This window comes from Barbatula barbatula (genome assembly GCF_947034865.1).
Source record: "Barbatula barbatula genome assembly, chromosome: 1".
In the NCBI taxonomy this organism is placed as follows: domain Eukaryota; kingdom Metazoa; phylum Chordata; class Actinopteri; order Cypriniformes; family Nemacheilidae; genus Barbatula; species Barbatula barbatula.
The window spans coordinates 2,576,086-2,587,514 of record NC_136766.1 but is presented as its reverse complement, the minus strand read 5'-3'; positions in this window follow the sequence as shown (position 1 = coordinate 2,587,514).

Below are 11,429 nucleotides of genomic sequence, written 5' to 3'. Positions count from 1 at the left end.
GCGGACGCAATGCATTTGCTTGTGTCCCTGGCCCCACTGTTTGGTGTCCAGAAGGATGATGCATCCCTATTGGAGGCTGTAAGGGTACTCTGGGTTGTACAACTCCTCCATTAGACCTTACTCCGGATCCTACTTGGTCATGCACTAATCCATTCACATTTACTGACATTGGAGGAACCAATGATTTAGCACTGGCATTAAGACTCTGTGTTTTCCTTCGATCTGACTCCAAATTGGAACGTTTTCCTCCCGAATGTCCAGATTTATCGCTTGACACACTGAGATTTTAAAACATTCAGTTTGGCCATTTGAACTTCAATTTCTTCTTGCAGATTAAGTTGTTCCTTTCTTTTTCTTAGCTGGTCCTCTTGATCCTCCAGTTCATGTTTATCCTTCAACAATTTTTGTCGTGACTTTAATGCAGCCAACTCCGCTTCTGCTTTGAGACGTACAGAAGAAGTAGATGATACACCAGTTCTTCTTCCACTAATTGAGCTCTGATTTTTAGATGATCTGCTCCCCACATTCGAGACACTGTCGTTAGGTTTAATGTCATCTTGTAATTTATCTGATGTAACAATAGATGAAGCTTGGACTGTAGCTTGAGGAATAGTAAACTCTTCCTGTGTTGCACCAGTTTCAGACTGAACAGGAATAACATTCTCCTCTGGCATCTTCAACCACTTTTGAACTGCATCTTTAAATGTATCAGTATATTTCATAATGCTCAAAAACCATTCATTTTGCTTTTCCTGCTCATCTTCAGGAAGTAAGGGCATCACCATATCATGCAGCTTATTGACATTTTCACACAATTCAACAACAGTTTCAAACAGCATTTGCACCTGAGAGGCATTTTCCTTTCTGGTCATCAAATTCTTTATCTTTGGAATCAACCCTTTAATTTTGTTCACCTTTGTTTTTCGTTGCTTTTGCAAACTTTCAATATGGTTTGCCAAGACTTTTACAGTGGGTTTGGGTACTCTTTTTTCACCCTCCATGACGTCATCAGCACTCGCTTCACTCATGTTTGTGTGCTTTCCAACGCATCAACAACAATCACAATTTACTTCAAACTTCTCAAAGCATCACAACGAAACGTAGACATACACCAACTTCCAAAAAACATCGCGACGTTATTTTCCACAACAAACGCATTGAAAACAACCTATTTCAAACACCAGAGCTCTGGACAATAACCAACTAAAGCCAAACAACAAACAAAACAACCGCGCGATCATCCCCAATGGATAAACAACGTACCGAACACTAACAGCTCGCTCTCCAATACAGCACAGCCCGTTAATACATTAGTAAAAGCCCAACAGGCTTACCTATGCGGTAATTGTTTGCGTTCTTCTCTTCGGAGCTTTGTTGGACGTTTCTCTTTGGCGTTTTAGCTTCGCTTTCATCTCGATTGAGCAGAATCCTGTCATCCGTGACGCGATGTTCAATCTTTGCGATGTGTCCGCCAAGAAGTGAAGGTTCTTTGTTGACAAAATGTAGCGGCTATTCTACGTTGTTAAAAGGCCGCTGAGAGGCTGAAGCAGGAACTCCATGCATTTGCGACGCATATAATAAAGTATCCGTGAGGCAAACAGCTGTTAATAGTCCCATTTATTGCACAGACAGATATTTCTTCGAGTTTGACAGTTGTAAATAGGTGAATATGGTCAACAAAGAATACATCGTCCTGACTCACCCCCTCTCGCTACCAAACTAGGTGAACAGGTGACTAATATTACTATTCCCAGGTGATCCCGTGACCCTCCACCATGATCACGTGACATTTAACTCTTTCATGTCCCTTTCATTCGGCTTACATTAATGAGTAATATTCGAAAATACAATTCAGCTAACAATTGTGTGTACATGTGAGTTTCCTGTTTTTTCATCAATCAGTAGTGGCGTTTCATCAAAACCTAGGGTATGGCGAAATTTCCTCAGACCATACAAAAACGAACCACAATGAAACCAAATGATACCACGTATATGTAACCACAAAACTTAAAGTAGTAAAAAATAACCCACAGCCAGATGTTGTCATAACCACCACCAATGACTACGTTAATCGACTATGAGACTAAAATATAAACCAACAATTGATCAGATTCAGCAAACAAGATTAAATATAAAACATGTCTTACCTTGTCGCAGGGTTGTTAAGCCTTGATTCTTTTCATTTTTAAGCTAATCCTGGCATAGCTAGTGGCAAATCGCAAAATACATAATAGCCTAAACTGCGACTGCACTACAAAGTCTTTCCGTACAATATATTTTTTTAATTTTTCACAGATAGCGTTGTACATTATGAATGAAATACAATAACAATAGTGTAAATTATTCGATTTATTAAAATTATTAAATGGATGCCAACTAATTGGGAAAATAAAGACCATCCCCACTACCCATAACCTCACACTTGATTCCAAAACCACTGTTAGGCATTTTGTAGACAGTTTCTTTGTTTTATTGAAAATAAATGCCTGTATATGATCTTAAATGTGGAAAATGCAGACAAACGAGTTTAGCCAAAAAGAGCTTCGAACCAACATTACGATGATGTCACGTCAAAACTACATATCTTCGGTCTTACCGACTATACGTCAATGACGCTATGTGAATTAACGGTGTTTATACATTCTCAAATACACATGCTTCCGACGCCTATGCTACATGTACAGATCAGTGTAAAGTAGTTTAATTATCTATAATGAGTCTCATTATGCACACGTACTTTATTTCAACAATGTTTTCTGAACGCTAGGGCCATACGCAAACGCCGCCCCTGAAATCAATAAACCTAAAACAGCAAAGAAGGCGATATAGCAATGTTCTGACACACCTCTGAACCTGACCGTGTTATACACGCAGCATAGAGCAAAGAAGAGAAAATAATAATGATTAAAGAAAATCAGCTGACCGGTCGCGATGTTTTCAAGTTCATTTCATGTTATATTTAGCATTTTATATGACGCTATTGGCTACTCTTCCCTTACCTTTATTCTTTATTCATATAAAAATACCCCCAAATCGCATGAAAATACACACAAAACACATATTCTTCAATCGTGCATTTATTAGCTTCTTGTTTTGGTGAAGAAATGTCACTTTAGCTTCATCGCGGATGTCCTGAATGAGGAAGTGTACACAGGACGTGTCATGCAGACGTGAGATGATTGACAGCTGTGTACAGCAAATGATAGAGCTCTGAGGTCTGAGTGATTGTTGCTGATAGGCTCGCCCAATAAGTGGCGCCTGCACAATCCAATCACGTTTGAGAGGGAAAAAACAAATTGGTGGTTTCCGAGATTTTTCTTTTTCCTTTTTAGAAGTAACGTGTACTTACGGTTATGGATAGAAATGTAGCGGAGTAAAGAGTACAATATTTGCCTCTCAAATGTACTTGAGTAAAGTCATGAGTACTCCCCAAAAATTATACTCAAGTAAAGTACAGATCCCTCAAAATTGTACTTAAGTACTGTACTCGAGTAAATGTACTCCGTTACTGTCCGGCTCTGACAATGGCAATTGGTAGAAGAATGGCAGATAGCATATCAGCAACCTATGTGTGATTAAGAATGTTTTTACCATCAGCTTTTACAAAGTTTCTGTGTTTACACAGTGTGCCAAAATCATGAGTTACACCAAATGCATATCTACTATCTGTGTGAATGTCTACATTTTTATTCTTTGATAATTTGCATGCGTGTGTGAGTGCAATGAGCTCTGCTGTCTGAGCAGAGAAATGGTCCCTAAAAATGATATCAATTGCTTCTTTGCTTTTGGACTTGCGATGTCTGTAATTGCAGACACGCTTTGCGGACAGCTGTCTGCCGCGGTCAGTAATTTCGTGACCCAAAAACGAACAACTTCTTTTGCCAGCTGGACTTTGGAGACATTTACTTTGTGTTTTTTTTCTCTTATCTTTTAAACTGGAAACAAAGGCCTGCGCACCCGTAAATTTGGGCATGGCACAACTATGCCTTTATTTTTTAATCTTTGTAAAGTCATTAAATATTGGCCTTATGGTTTGAGGCCTCTGTTTTGAGGGGGTATTGCTGTTTGCGTGGATGAAAATTACCCTTGGGCGTTATCACAACAGGCTCACAGTTCCTAATCAACCCAACATAATATTTTCCTGTTACCCAAAGTTGTACGGGCACCTTCCCGAAATTTCTTCATTTATCTTTTTGTGTGTGAAAACACTTCAAGTCCCCTTGTTGCTGACAGACAGGCATGATTCTCACGATGGGCGTTGAATATTGCACGTCATCCCTTTTAACCCATTCTATGGCGTGCGCATATTTGTCAGCAAAACACCCACAGCTCCCCACACCATTGTAATCAACGTCATGAGGCTCTGTGAGGCAAAACTTTCTACATCGTACTTACGTAATTCAATATTACATCGTACAGCTGTACGAGCGCTGCACTCGGGTCGTGTTGGTATCATGCTCAATCTGTCATCATACACATTATGACTCTGTCCAGCAAATGAATCGGGCAGCAGTCAGACATGAGAAACCTGTGTTGAAATTTGACACTCCCCAACTCACATTGCACCCTTTTGACATAAATTATTTTACATTAGAGCCACTAGCATTTAGGGAAAACACAGCTAGTTTAGACTCTGGCAAATTTAAACACTTCTTGTGAATCACAGTAGGCTATTCGTTGCCCCTGAATCTATCAAAAATTCAAGCGGTTTGTTGCACACAAGCATTGTGCATTTTAGCAAAGTTCAGAAAGCAGTTTCATTCATCATGGAATGTGAGCTAAGCAGATCTTCATTGCATACAGTAGGAAAAAGCATTTCTTCATTGCATATGCTAAGGGAAATCATACTCACCACCCTCGGAATGATGCCTCACCTCCTCACTTCCATCTACCTTTTCTTTGACCTCAGTGGTCTCAGAGGCTCAGGATAATCATTTCGCCAGTGCCCCGTTTTTCCACAATTGAAACACTTCTCTGGATCATAATTACTAGAGGGTTTAAAACCTCCTCTCCCTCGCCATCTTCCTATTCTTCCGTGTTCTCCTCCGATATTCATTAGAGCCGTGTGGAGTTCTTTATCTTGTGTGTTTTTCTTCTGAAGCTCTTTCTTGCCTGTTTGTCTTTCGGCGTGTACAGCATGACGGACAATCTCACTCATTCTCGCGCGATCTGGCTCGATGCATGATTTTTCCACTTCTCGTCTCAGCTCTTCTCTGAGGTTCCGCAGAAAAACGGATCTGAGATGTCCTTCGAACGGACCAATGTCTGGTCCGTCTGCATCAGGTTGAAGTCCAGAATGTTCTTTAAATACTTCCTCCAGTCTGGCCAAGAAATCCTCCACTCTTTCATTTGTTTTTTGCACACAAGCAGCAATCTTGTCCAGGTTCAGAGATTTGTGAAACGTAGTTATTAGTCCTTCTAAGAATTCTTCCAGAATTCTCCTGTACTCTGCATTGTCTGCATGCGACCAGTTGACATGTTCCCTTCTATAATCCTCCACAGGCCATTTACCCTGTAACTTTCTTAGGTCAGATGGTTTCAGTTTGACTTTCAACAGTCTCTCTAATTCTTTCATTGAGGGTGAGAATTCTTTGCAAAATGTCAAAAGTTCTTTGTACGTCGGTGCTGGTTGCGCTCTTTCTTTCTTTTGACGCACCATGGGCTGTGGTGGAGACGGCACTGGTGCTGGTGGAGACACTGTTGGGGGCACTGGAGCTGCCTCGATCGGGTTCAGATGTCGGTGAGGAGGGACACAATCATCCTCCGGTTGGTGTTTGTAACAAGTCATAGATGGTGTCATGATTCTGCCTTCTCTTGTCTTGGTTTTCTGGTCTAGAGGCAGAATCATGACGGACCCACGTGTTTTATGTGGAGAGAAACATATTATTGTCAATCAGGACATAATATGCGTTCTCTCCTGTCTCGTCATTTGGCCCCGCCCCTCTCGTTTCTAGTTTAGCTTTCCTCCTGTGTCTCATTACCCACACCTGCCCATCGTTATATCCTTTGTACGTCTCCCTATTTAAATCCCTTGTATTCTCTGTCCTGTGCTCGTTTGTTGTCGTACTTTGTGGTAACTATATGCTCTGTGGATTTGTCCCTACGCTGTGTCCCAACGTTAGCGTCCTGTTGGTTACCCGCCGTGAGTTTCTCGTCCAGTTGTCACTGTCTTTGTTGTCCCCTGTATTTTACCCCCTCGTGGGTTTTTGTTTTCTGTTTTACTTTATTATTTATTAAACCCTGTTTTACCCCGTATTGCTGCCTGCGCTTGGGTTCTTCACTACCTGTTCCGTGACAGAACAAACGAGCCAAGACAGAACCCAGCAGCAGCATGGACACTGGCCGGTCTAGCTTGGCCCGCCGCCTCTGCAGCCTTCGCCAGGGAAGTGAGACTGTGGATGATTATGTGGAGAGGTTCCTGGACATCGCAGGACAGGGCGTCTTCGGGGAGGAGGAGCTGGCGGTGCTGTTTAACACCGGTCTCAGAGAGCCACTCTCTCGATCGGAGATGAGGGCGATGAGGCTGTTGGACTTCGACGCTGTGTGGGATGCCGCCACAGGTCGTTCGTGGTCCACGACCTCATCGAACTCCTTTGACTCATCTCCGCTGGTTGCGATACCAGAGAGTGGTCCTCTGCAGATCAGGAATGTGGGCATCGCCACGCACCACTCCCCAACCTCTGCAGCCTCTCCACAACCGCCCGGTTCTCACTGGCAAGCGAGGGAGACGGGAATCCTGGGGGTCCTCGTTTGAGACCTCCAATCCCGAGCCGCTCATCCCATTCTCTTCATTCCTGCAGCCGGCCTCCAGGCGGGGGGCTCGGCTGAAGAAGAGGCAACGGAGGGCGGCTCGAAGGGCGGCTCGAAGGGTGGTCCCGTCGAGCCCGGTGGTCCCGTCAATCCCGGTGGTCCCGTCAAGTCTGGTGGTCCCGGTGGTCCCGTCAAGTCCGGTGGTCCCGGTGGTCCCGTCAAGTCCGGTGGTCCCGGTGGCCTTTCAGCCGGCGTCTCAGCCTCAGCCTGCCTTCCAGCCGGTGTCTCAGCCGGCCTTCCAACCGGCCTTCCAGCCGGTGTCTCAGCCGGCCTTCCAACCGGCCTTCCAACCGGCCTTCCAGCCGGTGTCTCAGCCGGCCTTCCAACCGGCCTTCCAGCCGGTGTCTCAGTCGGCCGTCCAACCGGCCTTCCAGTCGGTGTCTCAGCCGGCCTTCCACCCGGCCTTCCAGCCGGTGTCTCAGCCGGCCTTCCAACCGGCCTTCCAGCCGGCCTTCCAGCCGGCCTTTCAGCCTCCCTTTCAGCCGGCCTTTCAGCAGGCCTTTCAGCCGGCCTTTCAGCCGGTGTCACAGCAGGGGACTCCTAGAGCCTCTATGACTCCCCCTAAGACTGTTCCACCCAATCCATTCCCTTTTGGACTGCTCCCTAGGCAATCTTGTTTGCCTCCACCCCCCCTCCCATGTTTGTTATTTTTATTGTCTCACCCCAACCCGTTTGTGATTATTTCTTGTATGCCCCTAGTCATGTTTGCAATGTTCTGTTGGGTTATGTCTGTTACCCAGTCTGTCTTGTCTTGTTAGTTACTCCCCTGGTGAACGCCAGGAGTCGTTCATTAAGGGGGGGGATTCTGTCATGATTCTGCCTTCTCTTGTCTTGGTTTTCTGGTCTAGAGGCAGAATCATGACGGACCCACGTGTTTTATGTGGAGAGAAACATATTATTGTCAATCAGGACATAATATGCGTTCTCTCCTGTCTCGTCATTTGGCCCCGCCCCTCTCGTTTCTAGTATAGCTTTCCTCCTGTGTCTCATTACCCACACCTGCCCATCGTTATATCCTTTGTTCGTCTCCCTATTTAAATCCCTTGTATTCTCTGTCCTGTGCTCGTTTGTTGTCGTACTTTGTGGTAACTATATGCTCTGTGGATTTGTCCCTACGCTGTGTCCCAACGTTAGCGTCCTGTTGGTTACCCGCCGTGAGTTTCTCGTCCAGTTGTCACTGTCTTTGTTGTCCCCTGTATTTTACCCCCTCGTGGGTTTTTGTTTTCTGTTTTACTTTATTATTTATTAAACCCTGTTTTACCCCGTATTGCTGCCTGCGCTTGGGTTCTTCACTACCTGTTCCGTGACAGATCGGGGTAAAGAAGACAGAGGGGTTAAATCAACATACTCAGGCAAAACAGGGTACAATGGAGTTTTCGGTGGTGGCAGTTCTTCCAATGCAATTTCTTTTAAAAACATAGTCACGTCTATTAGCTTCCCTCTCCCATAACTCTAAACATTTATACGCTTCATCATATTTTTCCGTTTCTTTTTTGGACATTTTAAATATGTCTTTTTTCCCCATGTGTTCTCTTATTTTCTCTAATTTTGTGGTACTAAATGTACCCTTTTCTGGAAAGTTAGCTTTTTCTTTTAAATAGGGTACACCTTGTAAACTTCCCGTTCCCCACCTTTTCCTCATTTCTCTGTATGTTGGTTTATCCATAATTCTGAATAGTCTCCCAGACTGTTTAGAATCTATCTCGATTCTGAGTAGTCTACCCTCTTTAACTGTCTTAAGCAGTCCTCCAGACTGTTTAGAATCTATCTTGATTCTGAGTAGTCTCCTCTCTTTAACCAGACTGTTTAGCGCTAAGTAGTCTCCCCTTTTTCCTTCAGACTGTTCAGAATATTTTCAACTCACCGTTTTTCACTTTTGTGCCTTGCACTGAGTTCTTTTGGGATCACGTCAGCTTGGAGTCCGGAGTAGAGTTCTCTCATCCCTGTATGGGGTTAGAGATGGATTTGCTATGTCCAGGATGATCAGTCAACTCTAGTCTGTTCTCCGTCAGCCTTGTGATCCCATACCTCGTCGCCAAATTGTTGTGGAATTTTCTTATTCCTTAATCAAGGTGAGTCAATTTTGACAAACGCAAAAAGACATATGCAGAGTGAAGGCCCCTCCCTGCTCATTTACAGGGGCTTTTATATGATCCTAACATGACACCCCTTCTTCTCCCCTCCCTTGAGCAAGAACGTATCTTTGGTAACACAAATGTGTCGCCATCCCTTATCTTTACCAGAACCTCTTGGTCTTTGCTCAAGGGCAAAGGAGCTGAGTGGTCTGCCACGTAGCAAAACATTTCTCAGGAATTTAAGAACAACAAGATAGACAGTCTTGAAATAATTTTTACAGAGATTAGCATGAAGAAACCCACGTCATGAAAATTTCCATCACAAAACATAGGACGTTTAAAACATTAAAGAATTAAGGAATTCAAACTTGCCATAACTCAGAGCTCAGAGAAGTCTACATCTGTGGTTCCCAAAGTGGGTGCCTGGCTAGGGTAGCTGCCGAATTTAAATCCCAGTATCATTTAATAATCTTTCACATCATATATTTTAAAATACACTGCTCAAAACAAATTATGGGAACACCTAAATCACACTACATTAGATCTCAATAAACAAAATATCCAGGTTAAATCTCTTCACTTACATACTTTGCGAGAACAAAGTAATGTGACAATTGTCAATGAAAGCCAAAATTATAAACATATTCAGGGCAGGAATTACAGTAAAATCACTGTAAAAAAATTGAAATATTGGCTCATTCGAAATTTAAGGTTTTACCACAGTAACTCATAATGTTAATCAGTAATGTGCATGGCCCCACGTGCCCGTATGAACTCCCCGCAATGCCTGGGCGTACTCCTGATGTGAGCTCCTGGAGAGTCTATGGTGCTACTTAATGGTTTTGGATACATGAGATCCAGAGGTTCTCAACTGGATTTAGGTTTGGGGAACGCGAGGGGCCAGTCAATGGCATCAATGCCTTCATCATCCAGAAACAGCCTATAGACTCTGGCCACATAAGGTCAGGTATTATGCACCAGGAGGGCTCTGCACTGCACCAGCATGAGATCTGACAATAGAGTTGAGGATTTCATCCCAATACTTCATAGCACGTGGAGGTCTGTAAGACCCTCTGAGAATGGTCCTCCCCAGACCACCCTTGTTGTTGCCTCTCCAGTGTACCTGTTGTCACTTTTATTTGCAAGTGAAAATGGTTCACTTCACATTCACTTATGCTTACTTAACGGGTAGATGGATAGTCCTGAGGGTTCACTGACTTGGTGTTGAGCTGTGATGATCAGGTGTTCCCTTTATTTTTTTGAGCAGTGTATATCAAAACACCAAGATATAAGCATGTCCATACGAAAATGAATACACGTTAGTTCGATTTTCGATTTTTGAGGGGTCCGAATCACGAATAGTTTACGTAAATTTTGCCCGATAACTTTAACCGATAATTCTTTAACATTAGAAGCGATAATCGATATGTTGCCCAATATACAGCATCTCTATATTAATATCACATTTATCTGAGACTGAAACAAAAGGCAGAACTGCTTTTATTTGAAAACATTGACTGCAGAAAAAAGGTTTCTGCAGCCTACTTTACACTAGTTAAAGATTCTTTATCTTTTACAATTTTTCTGCTATAAATTATAGATGTTTTCAACAGCCACGAGTCTCAAATAATTTAGACAGGAGTCTACAAACAATATGCTTTTGTTCCTATAATTCACAAATTCATAAATATACTGTACGTACATCATCAATGTTATGCTAATAACACCAAGTGGTGAATGATCGTGAGAGTACTTGACTGGATTTTATCTGTGAGCAGAATGCACATGAAGTGGTTTAACCAGAGGAAATTATTTATAATGAATCGGCCGGATTTTATTATAGATAGCGGTCGATAACCGATCATTTATTCTGCATCTCTAGTTCATACAAATTCAAAAAATAATATAATACATTTTCTGATATTGAATATTTGAGAATAGGTCTGAATGTGAATAGGCTATAAAAACATTAATTCTTTCTCAAACACAAAAGCTTGAGCTGCAGAGAATTTCCACAGAAATTCATGATAAAGATGAGCATCTTGAAGCTTTCATAATCTATTTCTTAATTTCTGTTCCTCTTTCTTATCTACCAAGAAATCCAGAACCAAGTGAAGTGCAGAATTATGCCAATATTACAAGGAATTTTATAATTAAAGTTGCTGACGATAGAAAATGATCTGAATTGTCTTGGACACCATGTTTGTAACACTTGACAACGTGTCAAAGATGAACACTAAATGCAAGTAACAATGGTCTTTGGGGATAATTAAAATGGCTGGTTCCTTGTTCAATGCAAACAGAGCTCTTCAAAGCTTAATGTGGACAATGTCTTTTGTCTCTGAGCATCTTCTTCCCTCACAACAACTGTGCTCAAGATAACAGCTTCTTCAACTTAAATATACTGTATAACAATGTATGTTAGCAAATATCCCATATGTGTATAGTGCTTTACTTTATTTGATCTACTGTATATTTTAGTAATATTAATCGCTTAAAAATTAAAATCTGTGATTAATCGCAAAGAATTGCACATAACATTAA